At 45.8% G+C, this 19,584-nt stretch overlaps 7 non-coding genes across 7 annotated transcripts; 4 read left to right on the top strand and 3 right to left on the bottom strand.

Moving 5' to 3' along the window:
- Window positions 1-2,801: 2,801 nt before the first annotated feature.
- Window positions 2,802-2,873, top strand: Trnaw-cca (transfer RNA tryptophan (anticodon CCA)). Its single transcript has one exon. It is a non-coding gene; the product is annotated as a tRNA-Trp (tRNA).
- Window positions 2,874-8,733: 5,860 nt separating this feature from the next.
- On the bottom strand, window positions 8,734-8,805 carry Trnaa-cgc (transfer RNA alanine (anticodon CGC)). The gene has a single exon. It is a non-coding gene; the product is annotated as a tRNA-Ala (tRNA).
- Window positions 8,806-8,923: 118 nt separating this feature from the next.
- Trnaw-cca (transfer RNA tryptophan (anticodon CCA)) lies at window positions 8,924-8,995 on the top strand. Its single transcript has one exon. It is a non-coding gene; the product is annotated as a tRNA-Trp (tRNA).
- Window positions 8,996-15,570: 6,575 nt separating this feature from the next.
- Trnaa-cgc (transfer RNA alanine (anticodon CGC)) lies at window positions 15,571-15,642 on the bottom strand. The gene has a single exon. It is a non-coding gene; the product is annotated as a tRNA-Ala (tRNA).
- A 118-nt stretch (window positions 15,643-15,760) lies between these two features.
- Trnaw-cca (transfer RNA tryptophan (anticodon CCA)) lies at window positions 15,761-15,832 on the top strand. The gene has a single exon. It is a non-coding gene; the product is annotated as a tRNA-Trp (tRNA).
- A 667-nt stretch (window positions 15,833-16,499) lies between these two features.
- Trnaa-cgc (transfer RNA alanine (anticodon CGC)) lies at window positions 16,500-16,571 on the bottom strand. Its single transcript has one exon. It is a non-coding gene; the product is annotated as a tRNA-Ala (tRNA).
- Window positions 16,572-16,689: 118 nt separating this feature from the next.
- On the top strand, window positions 16,690-16,761 carry Trnaw-cca (transfer RNA tryptophan (anticodon CCA)). The gene has a single exon. It is a non-coding gene; the product is annotated as a tRNA-Trp (tRNA).
- The last annotated feature ends 2,823 nt before the right edge of the window (window positions 16,762-19,584 follow it).

Here is a 19,584-nt window from a genome sequence, read left to right as displayed (position 1 = left end):
TTCGGTTATTATTTTCCTGCGTTGCCCCTTCCTCTCATTAATCACATGATATATAGATGTTTGCTCTCCTTTTACAGCATCGTGAAGTCCTGTTCTTACTTGATGACCTTCCAGCTGTTTCCGCTTCAGTCCGAGAAGTTTAGCCTGAATCCGTTTTATTTCCACGTAGTTGGCGATTACGGACTCATCAGATTGATATAGGTCACGAAGGACTTGGAAGTAATATTCTATCGTCCGTTTTTGCCAAACACTTTTCTCGCGGGAGTAATTCATCAGCGATTTTCTTATCGCGGGTTTCACACATTTCATCCACCATGCCAGTGCCGAGGTATATGAAGCGAATTTGTTCTCGCACGCGTTCCATACGTTATTGAATATTTCGTGGTATTCAGGATCTTTTAGATGTTCCACGTTCAACATCCACAAGCCTCGTCCCCTGTACGTTTCTTGCCGTTTTAAGTTCATGGTACATATGTATGCAGCGTGATCCGAAAAGATAGTGGGCCATAACTCTGTCTGGAGAACGTGTGTTTCCAGGTCGACTGTTACATAGATCCTGTCGATGCGACTAGCGGAATGATTCGTAATATGAGTGAAACCCGGCAATGCACCGTTCTTGAGCGGAGTTCTGTAATTACGGCTCCGAGTTCTGCACAGTTATTAAAATGCGGCGTCTGGTCTTTTGGAGACAGCACACAATTATAATCACCTCCAAAAATGATATGCTCGTAGCGGCCACCGAAAAGGGGAACTATATCATCTTTATAAAATTCAGCTCTTCGCCTCCTGTTCCCGGTGCCAGATGGTGCATAAATATTTATAAAACGCGTATTGTGAATGGTGACAGCTAGACCTCTGGCGTTTACCAGTTTCTCCACATCTTTGATGATAATTCCTTCTTTGGCGAGCATCGCAGTTCCGAGGTCACTGTCGTTCCCTGGATTTACGACTGCATTGTAACCTGTGATGGCATCCAGTCTAATATCTGTTACTTCTTGTAACATAATAACATCAATATCAGCGGCGTAGAGCATGTCTTGCAAGTTCTTAAGGTTTAATTCGCTACGGATCTTGTTTAGATTCAAAGTCCCGATTCTATAAGCTTGTAACGAATTCATGATTAATTAAGTAAGTATACAAGTCGTTATGACCCACTGTCGACAAAGCCTAAGGTTTTCCATGTTATGGCCGAGACGATGTCTCGTCCCTCATTTGTTTGTCTTTCTGCACTGGAATCTTTCCTCCTGGTAGGTGTGACACTTCCTTCATTTCCTCATCTGCGGGAAATTCTTCAATGTCATCTGCCCAAGTTTTCGTATCACTGCGTTGAGACAACTCTATCTCTGGCCCACGTTGAGATGGAGTTCTGTTCTTTGTTTCTTTACTTGTGGACCGTTTCGTTTCACCATCGTGTTGCGTCTGCGTTTTCACTTTTCGAAACTCGTCTTTTCCCGCTGTATGCGGGGTCTGTGGGTCTACGTCAAAATTGACGGATGTCATACCACTGATTTTGCGACCAATTTGTTGTGCCTTTTCACGCACTGATTGTACCTTTTGAGGAGCGTCAGGTGGAGCTATCCTCCGTTTTTTATGCTTCTTGGGAAGAGATCCGGATTTCTGTCGCTCTTCAGTCTCGGAAGCCGTGCTGGGATCTTGTGCAGCATCCTTGTTCTCGTCTCTCTGTACATCTTGCTCAGTAGTTCCGTCATTTTTGGAAAGACATCCTGCTTCTGTAATGGGCGCCGCTTCAGGCGACGGAACGACAGTCGTTACTTCAGTAGAGCTAGTGGTCACTGACAAGTTTTGGTCGTCGTCTTTTCTGTCGCCACTGCTCTCCAAAGCGAAACTCGGTGTCGTAGCAGAGTGGCCACGGGTGGCCGTAGCATATGTCACTGGTAAGGTCGTCATCGTCATGGGAGGGACTACTTCCCCCGCCGGTACCTGCGTCACTCTCCTCTGTATACATTCTGAACGTACGTGTCCAGTCTGTCCACATCCGGAGCAAGTACGCGGCTGTCCATCATACATCACAACAGCTCTATAACCGCATACGTAAACATACGAGGGAATATGCTGCTGAAGATCTATTTTTATTTGCCTGACACCATTTAAAACTGGAAACGTTTGAAAGGTGGTCCACTTTTCCGCAACATTACTAATGACCTTCCCATATGCTTTGAGGACGCAATTAATTTGTTCCGTAGTTATTTCAAAGGGAAGTTAAAAAATACGGACTGTTCTTATCCCGAAACCTGCATGATCTACTTTGACATCACCGACGTTTCCATCACAGTGATTAAATTTAAAAGATCCTCCACATCCTTCAATAATCCTATCACAGCATTTAGCATTCACCATCTTTACATAAACTGTGCTACTCACAATCGATAAGTGGATCCCAATTATATCAGTGGAACTGAGCTTTACTACATCGCGCAAGAACTGTTCTACTTCGAATGCTTTAGGTCGTGCAAAGCGTTCATCGAACGTGAACTTCAAAGTATCTTTGCGAAGCGGTTGCGTCATATTCATGTTCGATTCATTTTCAAATATACAAATGGCTTGTAAGCCACAAGAGCGCCCACTTACTTGTCAGCGCGCGGCCGGCCGCAGCGAGCACGTAAACAAGGCCCGTCCGCACAGCTCGCCCACCGAAGCACGACTGACACTGAGTTACACCCCCGCCAGAGCAAGTACATCTGGGACGAGTGTCTCGTGGATCCTACTGTCATTATTTCTTAGGTTTGAACGGTACAGTAAGTGTTCGAGGAACCTATTCATGACAAGAGCTAAGCAGCGTCGACTCCGTGGCGCAACGGTAGCGCGTCTGACTCCAGATCAGAAGGTTGCGTGTTCAAATCACGTCGCGGTCACAATGAAATTTTCGTTTACGAAAGCCATAGGCGAGTATGTCAGTTTAATCAGATACCAAACGATTACGGAGAACGGACGAACAGAACTTGCTTGAAAAAAGCTACTAGTGCAATTTTCGCGTTCTGACATTAAGGTGAAGGCGCCGACTCGCACTTTCTCCAGGCGCGAAGTGTCTAGTATTTTTGATATTTATATCGTTTAATGCTAATATATAACGGAGAGATAATGATTACGCAATATTTTGCTTGATTAGACGTCTTTAGCCAGGCAGAGTATAATATTGTTCCTTAAGTTATGGGAACAGAAAGATCGTGAAAGGGGGTATAGCTCAGTCGCAGTTCCGCTTTAGACGCCGTGCAGTGTGGACGTGCCTAGTCTTCCGCTCCGCCGTAGCGTTACGTATAGTGGACTATCGTTTTTGTTTACGTGTTGTGTTGCAACTTCTGTGAGTGTTTCTCCGTCGTTGTTTCGTACCTTGTGTTACTTTCTGTCCTTATTTCAGTGTTTTTTGTGTAGCGGTTTCGACCGCATATTTTGAAAATGTTGTCCCAGGTTATTCCTCGTCAGGCTACAGTTAGTTTTGCTTTTGACAAGTCAACCCGCCATGTGCAACCTAGTTCTCTTGAGATTCATGATTGGTTGGTAGATACCTTTGGTGTTCATTCGGATCAGGTGCACACTGCTTATTTTGATACCGAACTGTATGTTTTCTTTGTTAAGTTTATGGACCCACTTCAGGTTGATAAAATTCTTTCTAAATATGGTCATCAAGTTCTCTTTCGGCATCGGGATGATTCTGTAAGTACTGTACTGCTTTCCAATGCTTCCATTACGTATACCAGTGTTCGTGTTTACAACCTTCCACCGGAGGTGGATAATGTCTATCTTAAGGAGGGTCTACAGAAGTATGGTGATGTAAAGAGCATTCGCCTTGAACGCTGGTCAAGCCAACATCGCCTGCAATGTTACAGTGGTATTCGTTCAGTCGAAATGCACGTTAAGCAGAATATTCCATCTCACCTGCAGATCGGTGGATATCGTGTCCATATAACATATAGTGGGCAGGTTGGCACCTGTTTTTTGTGCAATGAAAGTGGTCACGTGCGTACCGACTGTCCGCGGAGAGTTTTTGTTTTAAAAAATTCCCTCGAACAGCGTCGCAAGTTAACGGTCGCTGACCTCGTTGCAGGTGGTTCTGCTCTTGGTGTAGCACAGTCCGGTGGTAGTAGCGCCCCGCCACAGGTTTTGCGCACCCCTGACACAGAATTTCCTCCTTTGCGTGCTCAATCTGATGTTGTTCCGTCTGTCCCTCAGGTGGGTGTGCCACTTTTGAATAATAAGAGGCGTCGCCCACACGATGGAAATAGTACGGATGAGGATCTCCCTGAGATGCCCCAGTCCGAGCGACCGGCATCCTCCGAGCCACTGTGTACTGTAGCTGCTCCCTGGCTACCTGAGGTAGCGGTTCCGGTGGCGGCTGCTGGCGCCCCTCCGGCCTCCGACGCAGCTTCTGTCGAGTCGGGTCGTCGGTCGGGCCTGTTGGCGCCGTCTTCCGAACCGACTTCGATGTCACAACAAGTGGAGCCGCGACAACTTCCTGCTTCGCTGCCCCATACCTCTGCCAGCGGACCTGCTCCGCTTCCTTCCAACTCTGCTGCCTCGGACCTTCCTGCTCACGTTTCGCCTCCGTGCAGTCCATGTTTGCCGGAGGCTAGTGCAGGTGTTGACCATTCCGTTTTGTCGGATGTTTCCCCCGCGACCCCGGATCCCGCATGTGGACCGGCGCGGGTGGTGTCGGATACAGAACTTGACCCTCCTACGTCACCGGCGGCTGAAGCTTCCTTGCCCGTCAGCCGACGCAAGTTACGCGTTCAGCCGAACGTTAATGCTGTTCGTAAAAAACCGAAACGTAAGGGATCCGCGGAACGGGGTAGCAGTCCCCCTCCCGCGGCTGCCTCCGTCACCCCTGGTATGGACTGTGACGCTGGTGCGTCGGTGTAGGTGATTTGTTTTCTCGCTTTTCTGTCTATGGTTCAAGCATACACCTTTCTTACCTTAAATGTTAACCGTATTGAGTCCGACGTTCGCATTGCCTCTTTGCGGCAGTTTATTTACGACGCCTGTGCGGACGTAGTGTTTTTGCAGGAAGTGTTGTTTTCTGATCTCTCTCTACCTGGATTTCAAACTGTTTTTAATGTCGCGCCGGAATATTCCACAGGAACTGCTCTTTTCTTTCGAGAGGGCATTCCTATTACTGACATTGAATTCCTTGACTCTGGCCGTGGGATTGGTTGTCGTCTTTTTGATCTCCGCCTCGTTGTTTTGTATGCTCCCTCTGGTTCGGGTCACACTGTGGCTCGATCGCGCTTTTATAAAGAAGAGCTTATTTATCTTTTGCGCCAGAGTCCTCGGAGTCTCCTGCTCGGAGGCGATTTTAATTGTGTTTTACGCCCTGAAGACCAGTCCCCCAATTTTAATTATTGCCGTGATTTACATGACATAGTACGTACGATGCATCTGCGTGATGTTTGGGAACACAAATATCCAACCCTGGTGAAATATACGTTTTTTACCGCGTCCTCATGCAGTAGACTCGACAGATTCTATTTATCTGATTTTTTATGTGATAAAATTCTTTCTGTCGATGTTATTCCTACTAGTTTTTCTGACCATTGTGCTTTTACTGCAACTGTAAATCTTAGTCACCAACCTGCAAAACTTTATCGTTCCCAGTGGATGTTAAATGTTTCCCACCTTGCCGACAGTGCTATGGATGATGTTATAAGTGGCGTGTGGGAGCGATGTCTTCGCTCTGTCCCGCGATACCCCTCCTTGCTGGTTTGGTGGACTGCGTTTGCCAAGCCCAAGATTCGTCAGACTTTGATTTTTTACTGTGCTGCAAGGGCGCGTGATTTTAAGAACACGTATGAATTTTACTACTCTGTCCTGCGTGAACTATATGACGCGGCGGGTGCCTCTCCTCTGCGGATCCATGATGTTCGTCGTATTAAAGCCAAGCTCTTGAGCCTTAAACGACGACAGATGGATGGTCTGCGAGTTAAGTCGAAACCTCACTCTCTTGTTGAAGGTGAACTGACATCCTTGTACCACCTGCTACGGCATCAGACTCGTCGTCGTCGCTCCTTCATCTCTTCTCTTACGGTGGATGATGGACGACAGCTTATTGCACAGGAGGAAATGATTCGTGCTCTTCACCAATATTACACTAGTCTATATTCTGCCGATGATTCTGGTGGGTCTCTTTCGGAAGATGTCTTTGGGGATCTAACTGCGACGATCGCGCCTGACGCGAACGGCGAATTTCTCCGGGAGTTCCAGGTAGATGAGGTTTTCGATTTTATTGCTCGCTCTCCGTCCAGTAAATCGCCGTTCCAGACGGCCTGCCTAAAGAATTTTATCTCCGTTTTTGGCCTCTTTTGGGTGGCATTTTTACGCAGATTTTAAATGAGATTGTCAGGGGGATGGATGTGCCTGCCGATTTTAAAGTAGGGAAAATTGTTTTAATTCCGAAGTCCTCTGGTCGTTTATCTGCTGCCAATCTTCGTCCGCTCACATTGCTGAATTTTGACTACAAGACAGCTGCTAGAGCGCTCAATAGCCGGTTGTCTTCTCTGCTTCGGGGTGTGATTGGTGCACATCAATGTTGTTTTCATGATAGATCTATTCTGACACCAGCAGCCGAATATCGGGATGTTGTCTCGGTTGCGGCGGTTACAAACGTACATTGTGCCTTTGCCTTCCTTGATTTTTATAAGGCTTTTGATCACGTCAGTCATGTGTTTTTAGATCGTGTTTTAGGTACAATAGGTTTTAACGCTTCATCACGTGGTGTTCTTGGCAATTTGTATAGGGGAATAACAGCTCGGGTGTCAGTCAATGGGCAGCTGACGCCGCCCATTGCTATCCGCCGCGGAGTGCCTCAGGGTAGTCCGCTCTCTATGTCTTTATTCGTATTGTCCCTGGAACCGCTGCTTCGGATTATTGCTCTCAAGCTTCAGGGTATGTCCCTTTCTGGTGGGCAGCTCTCGGTTAAGGCATATGCGGATGATGTCGTTGTTCTCCTCCGTCAACGTGATGATATCCCGTTGTTGAAAGGGGCAGTTGATGCATACTGTCGTGTCTCTGGAGCGCGTATCAATCAGGGTAAATGTAAGCTCCTTGATATTCGAGGATTTCGCGATGCTGCCGTCCCTTGGGCCACTTTTGTCGATCGCCATACGTCCTTGGGGATTATCATTGATCGGTGTCCTCTAAAAATGGCGGCTCTCAATTGGAAATCTGTCACCGAGAAGATACAGGGGGCTCTGATGGTCCATGAGCAGCGCTCTGCTACTATTTTGCAAAAAGTCAGAATTTTAGACACCTACGTTCTATGTAAAGCTTATTATGTTGCTCAGCTGTTCCCACTTCCCATGATGGTGGCGAAAAGGTTGCGCCAATTGTCTAGCAGGTTTATATGGAAGGGCCATCTATTCAAGTTACGTTACGAGGTAATGACGAAACCGCGTATCTCCGGAGGCTTGGGCCTCTCTGACATTACTCGCAAGGCGTCTGCTTTGTACGTCCGCCGAACGACTCTAATTGTTACGCAAGAAGTGACTTCAATTACATCCAGGCTTTTTACTGTTGTGCGTCCGGCGAGCCTTGCTCCACCTGTCGATGTCGGACGCCTAAATTTTAAGTTGAAACACATTCGGGAATTTTACATTGCGGTGAGTTACCTCGGTGACGTCTTCTTGCGGCGACCGGTGCCAACGACCAAGGGCTTGATTGCTCGCTGGGAGGGGCTGGCCGGTCCCAATCCAATAGAACTGGCGTCTCCATCTGTGTCCTGGAGGAACGTCTGGAAGAATGTTAGTCTGCCGATCCACTCTATGGCCGTGGCGTCCACGTGGTATAGGGTAATAAATAATTTGGTTCCCACCAATGTACGACTGCACCGTATTGGTCTTTCTGACACGGACACCTGTACTCGGTGTGGTCTCGTGGATACCCTTGAACATCGATTCACCTGCTGTGGGCACCTTGCTAATTGGCGTTGGCTCAGGAAACAACTTGCTTTTGTCACTAGGTCTGCTGAAGCCGCTTATACTATTGACATCATCGTCCGGCCCGATTCTTCCTTTTTTCCGCGAACGAAGCTCCATACCGTCATGTGGTTGATTGGCCATTTCGTACATTTTGTCAACAGTTGTCATGAAGAGGATGGACACCTAGCGTTTCGGCAGTACATGCTTACTGCTTACTGGCAGCGCTTGCGATTGCCAGGCCTCCGAGATGATTTTGCCAATATGCTTAGCCTGACATTTGAAAGAGAGGGTGTTGGCTAAGGTCACCTGTGTGAGCCGTTTTCTTTTATACTGTTTCTGGATTTGCCGCCTTTATGTATGTTTCTTCTCTACACCAGGACTGAAGTAAAAAAAAAAAAAAAAAAAAAAAACTTGGTAGAGCGGTGGACTGTAGTGGAGGATTCACATTACAAATAAAAAAAAAAAAAAATAAAAGTCGTAGAGCATTCGACTGCAGATCGAGAGGTCCCCGGTTCAATCCCGGGTGCCCCCTTCATTTTTCAGTATCTCGAAAAAAACAAATGACGATTGTCGCGGTGAGTTGCAAATACATGTTTGAGATGCACCCTGCACGCCATACCGAAGGCTTTGGAGCAACATTTCAATGGGGGGGATCGCAGCCCAGGGTCTTGCAGGTCATCGTCCTCCCGCCATGAGGTCGAACTGTACGAAATCCACTTGCTTGGGGGAAGAATCTTGTACACTGAATTTTGTAGAATATGATGATAGGCAAAAGTTTTCATGTACTGCTGCACGGAGAAACAAAAGTTGGAGGAGCTGGGATTTGAACCCAGGACTTTCTGCATGCGAAGCAGACACTCTACCACTGAGTTACACCCCCGCCAGAGCAAGTACATCTGGGACGAGTGTCTCGTGGATCCTACTGTCATTATTTCTTAGGTTTGAACGGTACAGTAAGTGTTCGAGGAACCTATTCATGACAAGACCTAAGCAGCGTCGACTCCGTGGCGCAACGGTAGCGCGTCTGACTCCAGATCAGAAGGTTGCGTGTTCAAATCACGTCGGGGTCACAATGAAATTTTCGTTTACGAAAGCCATAGGCGAGTATGTCAGTTTAATCAGATACCAAACGATTACGGAGAACGGACGAACAGAACTTGCTTGAAAAAAGCTACTAGTGCAATTTTCGCGTTCTGACATTAAGGTGAAGGCGCCGACTCGCACTTTCTCCAGGCGCGAAGTGTCTAGTATTTTTGATATTTATATCGTTTAATGCTAATATATAACGGAGAGATAATGATTACGCAATATTTTGCTTGATTAGACGTCTTTAGCCAGGCAGAGTATAATATTGTTCCTTAAGTTATGGGAAGAGAAAGATCGTGAAAGGGGGTATAGCTCAGTATCACATTCGAGTCGCAGCCGCGGTGCGGGACGGACGTGTGGCGGCTGGCTTGGCGTCTTGAAGTAAACAACGGCTGTTTGCTGTCACGAGGTTAGTCACTTCGTTACCTTTGCGAGTTAGGTTATGTTTCCTGATTTCAAGATAGAATGAACACGATTACTGTCATGAGGAAAGACACGATTAAGTTTACTTTCGACCGGAATTTCTTGAGGCCTAAGGCATATGAAGTAAAACAGTGGTTACTCGATGCTGTTAAGATTACTGGCAATGACATAATAGGTGTGCATTTATCGTTCGTTTCAAATGCGGCCTTTGTGAAGCTGACCAACCCAGATTTGTGTGTCTCTATTATGGATAAGTGTGGCGGAGTACTGAAGTTTAAACATTCCGACGGTACAGTGAGTGATGTTTCCGTCTCACACGCCGGATTAGGCATACGTACAATTAGGGTCTTTGAGTTGCCATTTGAGGTTCCTGCAGAGGAAGTTAATACAATCCTTCGACCGTATGGCCGTGTTATTTCGAATATTGCTGAAAAATGGTCGGAGCCACATATGTTTCCTGTCCTGAATGGAGTCCACCAAATTAAGATAGATCTTCAAAGGCACATACCGTCATATGTAAATGTATGTGGACACCGCGCCATAGTTATCTACGACGGTCAACCCAAGACATGTGCATTGTGCAACTCACCAGAGCACATACGCAGTGAATGTCCCAAACGGCGTGTCCCACAGCTACCGACCGGGGAGGTTGCGGTTCCTGGCGCTGCTGTCAGCCTTCAGTTAACGTACGCGGCTGCCACGTACGGTCGCAAATCTGCAGAAACGTCAACAGTTGAGCACGTGGAACAAGTCGAAGCACTGGCGGCCGCCACAACCGCCACGGAGTTGGCCGCCTCTGTGGATGACCGGGCAGCTGCTGTTAGGCCCTCTTACGCCGTCACAACTGCGATATGTGATACGGAAGGCAGACAAACAGAACTGCGGGAGAGGATACAGTCATGCAACGACGTAGGTACTGAACAGCCGTCTTCGGACTCGCAGCGGCACGAAGTGCCCCAAGAATATACCAAGTCACCGACGGAAGTCGACAAACAACTCGACCTCCCGCCAGACGCACAGGGCGAACGAGCTGAAAGGCTGTCGCTTGATGGCGACGCTGGTGTCCGTAACCCAGTCGTACACCACCCGGAAATGCAAGGAGGCCAAACTCCGGAACCCCAACCGACAGATGCGGAAGTGAAGGAACCCCCAACTGAGGCTCTTAGAGAAATTAACGTTAGGATCTCTGAGACAACGACAGAACCGCTCTCACCACTGTCTTCTTCCACCGAACCACCAGAACATTCGCCTGACTTGTCTCCTACGGGATCCCTGCGGAGGAGGAAGAAGTCAAAAAAGCGTCGTTTGGCACACCAAGCGGCAGAGTCTTTGGCCCCAGCTCTCAGGGAAAAGCTGAAACATCTACAGAACAAGGATCAGAAGGCAGAAGATCTGGAGCCAGCAGTGACTACTGGGCACTCAAACAGAAAGGAAAGGCAAGAAGACCCGGGGGGTGAACATCACCCATCGCAAACTGGGATCACGACCAAAATTCCAGGAGGTGGTTCATTGCCAGGTCAACACGCACCAGCAGCACCAGTCAATTGGGCGGACGATGACGCAGAACAGGGTGTCGATAACATGGACGGTGACCCAAGTCAAGAAGAAGACCTTTTTTATTAATAGAGTTGGCAAGATCGCCTTGAGACTAAACGAGGGACTGATGACGACAGACAGATTCCATATGAAAGTATTATGCAGTCAATAAACTTACCTGAACTATCTGGCACATGCTCCAAACTTATAATGTGACCACATTAAATATTAACAAAATTCAAAATGCCACTAAAATAGCCGCACTTCAAGATTTTCTCTATCAGTCGGACACCGATATTGCCCTTTTACAGGAAGTGCTCATTCGAGACCTTCTTATCCCAGGATTCAATGCCATTATAAATGTTTCTCTTGAACATAGTTGTGGGACGGCTATTCTTGCCAGAGAGGGCATCGAAATGACAGACATTTGTAAATTAGACTCTGGGAGGGGCATTCGGTGTAACATCCATAATACAGCAATTATAAATGTTTATGCACCATCAGGCAACAATGCACGAGAAGAAAGGGCCACGTTTTACAAACGTGATATCTTAATTTTACTTCAGGACAATCCTGCTGATGTTTTGCTTGGAGGTGACTGGAATTGCGTACTCAATGACAAGGACCAACGGCCAAATTTTAATAAGTCCGAGGAGTTACAGTATCTGGTGTCGCACATGAAATGGTCAGATGCTTGGGAACTGAAATATCCTACATTGGTCAAATTTACTTACTTTAGTAGCAGGTCGCAAAGTAGGATTGACCGATTCTATGTCTCATCTACTTTAGAAAATGATGTTGCTGGCGTTGAAGTAATACCTACCTTTATTTCCGACCACCTAGGCGTTAAGTGCAGCATACGGTTAAGAAAACAGTCGGCTTACTGGGGCAGGCCCTTATGGAAACTGAATATAAGCATGTTATTGGAGGACGCCTTAGCTGCGGAAATACAAGAGACTTGGCGGGCCGCCTTACGAGTGCGTCACAAACATCGGTCCAACGTTGAATGGTGGACCGCTGTGGCGAAGAAAAAATTAAAGGCGACTCTGATAGCGTTTAGCAAGGAGAGGATGAGGTGGATAAGACACACAACAGAGTTCCACTACGCCTGCTTACGCGATCTTTACGAGGAGCCAATGTCCCAGGACATCTTAATACAGATCAACAAAACAAAAGCAGCGCTACTTCATATTAAGAGATCACAGCTAGAAGGATTAAAAATCAGATCGCACTCACATAGTATCGTGGACGACGAAAATGCCTCAATATATCACCTCATACAACACGCCAAACAAAGGCGACGAAATTTTATAGGGTCCCTCAGAGCCGAAGATCAGAGAGTCCTCACCAACCAGAAGGACATGATCGACGAGGCGTATCGATTTTACAATACCCTATATAGTGTCAATCAGATAGACGACAATGCTGTACGAGACCTTTTATCATCAACAGGCCTAGAGAACACTATAACGGAAGAGGACAACCGCAACTTCTATGCTGACCTCACCACGGATGACGTTTTTGACGGAATTAGGTGCTCACCTTCTAAGAAGTCACCAGGTCCAGATGGGCTGCCGCTGGAGTTTTACCGAACGTATTGGCACATTATAGGCAATGCATTCACGGACATGATCAACGAAATTCTTCATGGGGTGGATGTCCCAGTGGCCTTCAAACAGAGCATAACAGTGTTACTTCCAAAGGGCAGGACCACAGGTTTAAAGGATATCACAAAGACACGCCCATAAGCCTATTGAATTCTGACTACAAAATCGTAGCTAGGGTTCTTAAAGAAAGACTGCAACCGATTTTAGGAACGATCATCAGTAGTCATCAGACTTGTCTTCCAGGGCGCAGTATCTTTACAACTGTAAGTGCGTACAGGGACATAGTTTCCATTTTTGCAAATACAACAGCAAATGGAGGTCTGGCTTTTATAGACTTTAGCAAGGCATTTGACAGGGTCAATCATGACTATCTTCTGAAAACCATGACCTACATGGGATTTAATGATGGTAATGTGAACGTTTTAGCCAACGTCTTAAATGGTTTAACAACGAAAGTAACTATTAATGGTCATCGCACTAAAGATATTCCCATAGCCAGTGGAGTCCCTCAGGGGAGTCCATTGTCAATGATGTTATACGTAGTTACCTTGGAACCACTTTTAAGGAGGTTAGACGACGTATTAGAGGGCATGCTAGTGTCAGGCATGAAACAGGTGACGAACGCATTCGCAGATGACGTAGGAGTGATAATTCGCAGCGCTGCGGACCTCGCAAAACTAACAGATAACTTGCAGTCGTACTGCACCGCATCGGGTGCGAGAATCAATGACACGAAGAGCGTTTTTCTAAATCTGCACGGACTATCTGACGTCACCATCACTTGGGCGAGGAGTGTGGACCGGCATACTGCCCTGGGAGTTACCCTCTACAGCTGCCCTCTTCGGATAATAGCATCTAACTGGAAAACTGTACTCGACAAGATCCGTGGCGCGCTCATTTTAAATCATATGAGGGACGTCAATATCAAGCAAAAAATTAAGTTGATAAACTTAGCAGTATTATCCAGAGCAACTTACATCGGACAGATTTTGCCAATACCCAAAGGAATAGCTAAAGCGATAATGTCCACCATATGTAGACACATTTGGCACGGGAATATCTTTCGAGTTGCTGTGGACACGTTGACTTTACCACCCGAAGAGGGAGGCCTCGGTCTCACAGATGTCCACAAAAGGTCTACTGCCTTATTCCTTAAGCGGTCTTTGCAAGTTATCGAAAGTCAACCAGACGGTCTGACAGCTAAATTATTCAACTTTTTCAAACCACAAAGCTTCCAACCGCCGATAGATATAAGTCTGATTAATTATAAATTAAAACATATTAGGTTCTTCTACTTTGAATTAAGCTACATGAGATGTATAGTACGGGATAAACGCAAGAGAAACTATCGCTATATATTCAATAGTTTACGAACGGCGGCAAATTGCAATAAGACACAGGCCAAGAACCCAAACCGCGACTGGAAAACTATATGGAACAACATTAACAACAAGTTACTACCAACGGAAGTTCAGGTGGCATGGTACAGAGTGGTGAATAACGTCGTTAGTACTAACGAGAAACTCCATTCCATAGGTCTCAGTGACACAAACACTTGTCAGAAATGCAACGAGACTGACACTTTGGATCACCGTTTTGTCTGCAAAGGGTGTAAAGATATTTGGGAAGAGGTAAAGCAGCAGGTCGCCTTTCTGACCCGCAGCGATGGGAGAGAGCTAAATTTGAATCTAATTTTCTTCCCAGAAAAGGTCTTTTTTCCTACACCAAAACATAATGCAATAATATGGCTTCTTGGGAACTACGTAAGTTACATTGTCAATTCGAAAGGTGACGATATATTATGGAATACCGGACATATCTCCATGAGCAATACTTCCAAATACTCCACAAACAAGATCACAAAACGAATTTTGGAAATATGTTAAGAATCCTGTTCCACAAACAGGGAGTAGGTTAAGATTTCCCAGTATCAATCATCCCCAGGAAGAAGCGAGCTAAAGTAGGGGACTACTGGTGAGGGTGAAGTACGGTGGGGACTTCGTGTGCCCCGTGGCCGCTACGGTAGCCGTGAAGGCCTCATCAGAACCCCGAAACAGCTATGCTTACGGCGGTATCACTAATAGCAGCTGCATTTAGAATCCCAGCTCATGCTTTTCCCGAAGTGGATCTTCAAATTAATTCCCTTCTTTCATTTCAAAAAAAAAAAAAAAAAAAAAAAAAAAAAAAAAAAAAAAAAAAAAAAAAAAAAAACTAAATACAGTAAAACACAAAATAAAAATGTTAATAATGAAAGGGTAGAAGAATGCTCACTTTTGACGTGAGCGTAAAAAAAAAAAAAAGGGTGGCAGAACAAAAAAAAATAAATAAATAAAAATTGGTAGAGCGGTGGACAAAAAAAAAAAAAAAAGTGGCAGAGCGCTGGTCTGATAAACCAGAGGTCAAAAAAAAAAAAAAAAAAAAAAAAAAAAAAAAAAAAAAAAAAAAAGAAAAGTTGGTAGAGCGGTGGACTGTAGTGGAGGATTCACACTTATCCATAGGTCGCTGGTTCAAATCCGGCCCAGAGGACTGTTTTTCTAATCTCAGAAGCAAAGAGGCTCCAGAGCATACCCACTCGGTCAGAACATCCCTATGTTTTAAACCTATTTTAAAGGAAATTAAAAAAAAAAAAAGTGGTTAAGAAAAAGAAAAAAAAAAAAAAGTCGTAGAGCATTCGACTGCAGATCGAGAGGTCCCCGGTTCAATCCCGGGTGCCCCCTTCATTTTTCAGTATCTCGAAAAAAACAAATGACGATTGTCGCGGTGAGTTGCAAATACATGTTTGAGATGCACCCTGCACGCCATACCGAAGGCTTTGGAGCAACATTTCAATGAGGGGGATCGCAGCCCAGGGTCTTGCAGGTCATCGTCCTCCCGCCATGAGGTCGAACTGTACGAAATCCACTTGCTTGGGGGAAGAATCTTGTACACTGAATTTTGTAGAATATGATGATAGGCAAAAGTTTTCATGTACTGCTGCACGGAGAAACAAAAATTGGAGGAGCTGGGATTTGAACCCAGGACTTTCTGCATGCGAAGCAGACACTCTACCACTGAGTTACACCCCCGCCAGAGCAAGTACATCTGGGACGAGTGTCTCGTGGATCCTACTGTCATTATTTCTTAGGTTTGAACGGTACAGTAAGTGTTGGAGGAACCTATTCATGACAAGACCTAAGCAGCGTCGACTCCGTGGCGCAACGGTAGCGCGTCTGACTCCAGATCAGAAGGTTGCGTGTTCAAATCACGTCGGAGTCACAATGAAATTTTCGTTTACGAAAGCCATAGGCGAGTATGTCAGTTTAATCAGATACCAAACGATTACGGAGAACGGACGAACAGAACTTGCTTGAAAAAAGCTACTAGTGCAATTTTCGCGTTCTGACATTAAGGTGAAGGCGCCGACTCGCACTTTCTCCAGGCGCGAAGTGTCTAGTATTTTTGATATTTATATCATTTAATGCTAATATATAACTGAGAGATAATGATTACGCAATATTTTGCTTGATTAGACGTCTTTAGCCAGGCAGAGTATAATATTGTTCCTTAAGTTATGGGAACAGAAAGATCGTGAAAGGGGGTATAGCTCAGTCGTAGAGCATTCGACTGCAGATCGAGAGGTCCCCGGTTCAATCCCAGTTGCCCCTTCCATTTTTCAGTATCTCGAAAAAAACAAATGACGATTGTCGCGGTGAGTTGCAAATACATGTTTGAGATGCACCCTGCACGCCATACCGAGGGCTTTGGAGCAACATTTCAATGGGGGGGGATCGCAGCCCAGGGTCTTGCAGGTCATCGTCCTCCCGCCATGAGGTCGAACTGTACGAAATCCACTTGCTTGGGGGAAGAATCTTGTACACTGAATTTTGTAGAATATGATGACAGGCAAAAGTTTTCATGTACTGCTGCACGGAGAAACAAAAATTGGAGGAGCTGGGATTTGAACCCAGGACTTTCTGCATGCGAAGCAGACACTCTACCACTGAGTTACACCCCCGCCAGAGCAAGTACATCTGGGACGAGTGTCTCGTGGATCCTACTGTCATTATTTCTTAGGTTTGAACGGTACAGTAAGTGTTCGAGGAACCTATTCATGACAAGACCTAAGCAGCGTCGACTCCGTGGCGCAACGGTAGCGCGTCTGACTCCAGATCAGAAGGTTGCGTGTTCAAATCATGTCGGGGTCACAATGAAATTTTCGTTTACGAAAGCCATAGTCGAGTATGTCAGTTTAATCAGATACCAAACGATTACGGAGAACGGACGAACAGAACTTGCTTGAAAAAAGCTACTAGTGCAATTTTCGCGTTCTGACATTAAGGTGAAGGCGCCGACTCGCACATTCTGGCTTTAGCCGTCGCCGCGGTCGGACGTGCTTGTTGCTTGCTCCGCACACGCTAGCGCAATCGCCGGTGTTTTGTGTTTACGTACAGCTGTCTGTGCATTTTCGTAGTGTTATTGCATTTGGTGGTCCTGATAAGTGTTTTTGAAGTGTTATTGTCCATTCTCCGTTTCGTTCTTCGTCGCGATTTCGGTTTGTACCGGAATTTCGTCGGCACAGAAGATCATGTCTGACACCGTCAGGAAGAATACGTTAGTCTTCTCGTTCGAGAAGGAAACCCGGCCGGTCCAACCCACTGCACTGGAGATCCATGACTGGCTCACAGAGGTAATCTGTATCAATTCTGACTCTGTTCACACCACGCAGTTAGATGCTGAAAAATACTGTGTTTATGTCAAATTTCTGAACTCCGTGACTGTCGATAAGTTAATTGCAAAATGGGGTAATTCTGTTGAATTTGTTCATCGAGATGGTTCAAAAAGTAATGTTTCTGTACGAAAAGCTGATATCATGTACACCAATGTGAGGATTTTGAACGTTCCTATCGAAGTTGACAATCAGTTGATCAAAGACGTTCTATCTAAATATGGGGAAGTTAAATCCATCTATAACGAAAGATGGTCGAAGCTGTACAAGATACAGTGTTATAATGGCATTAGGTCCGTCGAAATGGAGGTGAAAGCCAATATTCCGTCCCATATATCTGTTGCAGGTCATAAAGCACATGTTGTTTATTCTGGACAGGAGCGTACGTGTAATATTTGTAACGAGACAGGTCATTTCAGACAAGATTGTCCACGCCGTGTTTTTGTCCTCCGGAATAATCTAACACAGCGTCAAAAATTGACCCTTAGCGACGTCTTACCAAGCAGCAACTCTCCTCCTTCTGCTAATGACAGTGGTGCAGGTACTTCTACAATGCCCGCTGTAACTAACACAGAGTTCCCACCTCTGCAAGTAATAACAAGTCACCCTTCTGTTCCCGAATGCGATCTTCAGAATAAGAAACGACCGTTGGAGGCGACTGATGACGGCTCGGACGGCGAGTCCTCCCGCAACTCCCCCTCCACCCGCAAACAGAAGCAGTGTGACGCAGATGTGTTAGAGGAAACAGACAGTACATGTATGGAAATGACGACAGCGGCTAAGACAACCCAACCGCTGTCGGCTGCCGCACAGGTACCAACCGACCACGGAGGCGAAGCAGTAACGGTTGTCGCGGCGATGGACGTGCCGCACTCCGAGCCCCATGAGGTGACGGAGCAAAACCGCATTCACGAACTCACCGACCCCCAACCAACCGATTCAGTCAGTGCACTGGAGTTAGTGCCGGAAGGACAAGGAAGTGGACGTCATGAACAGGACACTGTTGAGGCAGCTTCGGTCTCAACGGTGGTGAAGATAGACAACGCGAAGGACGGCGCGTTGAACCCCGATGTCCAAAGACGTAGACTGAAACCGCAACCTAATCTCAAAGCTTCCCGTAACCAAAGCAAACAACAACCTGGACAAGATGACGCAACGGCCAAGAATGTCCTGTATGAAATTATTACGGAAAAACCTAAGGATGTACCTTCAAGTACCATTAGTGATGGAAAGCCCCTCTGCAAAACTAAACCCCGAGAACTTAGGAATACTCCACCAAACTGAGGATCACCATTCAACAAAACAAAAAACAAAAGGGGAAAAAATATCGTTGAACCACTTTATGTTCTGATTGTCCTATTGTCTTAGTCATTTTTCGGAAGAAACAAACGCAGTGGTTCATGTATTTTCCATACTCATAGGTATTTCTCTGTAGATTATTCTTGCAGGTGCTTGTTGAAGTGGAATATTTTATCCCTTCTAGAAGCGGCACAGCTCCCTGTTTTTATCATTATTTTACAATTTTTTTTATTCCTTTATGTACATTTTTATGTAAACTAAATGTCCCAGGCGTATACTTTTGCAACTATCAATATTAACAGGATTACATCGACGACTAAAATTGCGGCGCTCAAAGAGTACCTATATGAGTCAGGGACGGACATTGTTTTCCTACAAGAAGTTGTACTCACTAACCTTACAGTGCCAGGATATTTGTCTATTTCAAATGTCTCGCTTGACACTAACATAGGGACAGCAATTTTAGTCAGGGAGGGGATCCCTGTCACAGATATTGAAAGATTGGAATCCGGCAGAGCGATAGGTATAAAAGTCTTTGGTTTTACTCTTATCAATCTGTATGCCCCTTCCGGCACATCCAATAGAATGGCAAGAGCACAGTTCTTTAAAGACGAGATCATATATTTATTGCGGAAAAACCCAACGGATCTTATAATCGGCGGTGATTTTAATTGTGTGATCAATAAAAAAGACCAGGTTCTAAATTTTAATAACTGCAATGAATTGAAGCGTTTTGTCACTGTTTTACAGCTTAAAGATGCTTGGGAAATAACGTATCCCACATTTGTGGCTTTCACATATATCGGTCCTCAATCACGAAGTAGAATTGACAGACTCTACATATCGCAAAGTCTAGTCAGCTCTTTCATTAAAGCGGAGACGACTCCTGTCTACTTTTCTGATCATAGTGCCGTGCTTGCTACCGTCAGCCTTACTGCGCAACCTACTCGTCGTTTCAGAAGCCAATGGCACCTTAACATGTCACTGATGCAGGAAGACGGAC

Source organism: Schistocerca serialis, chromosome 4 (genome assembly GCF_023864345.2).
Source record: "Schistocerca serialis cubense isolate TAMUIC-IGC-003099 chromosome 4, iqSchSeri2.2, whole genome shotgun sequence".
Classification (NCBI taxonomy): Eukaryota; Metazoa; Arthropoda; class Insecta; order Orthoptera; family Acrididae; genus Schistocerca; species Schistocerca serialis.
Note: the sequence above shows the minus strand (reverse complement) of the source record. Positions and strands in the feature narration are given on the sequence as shown.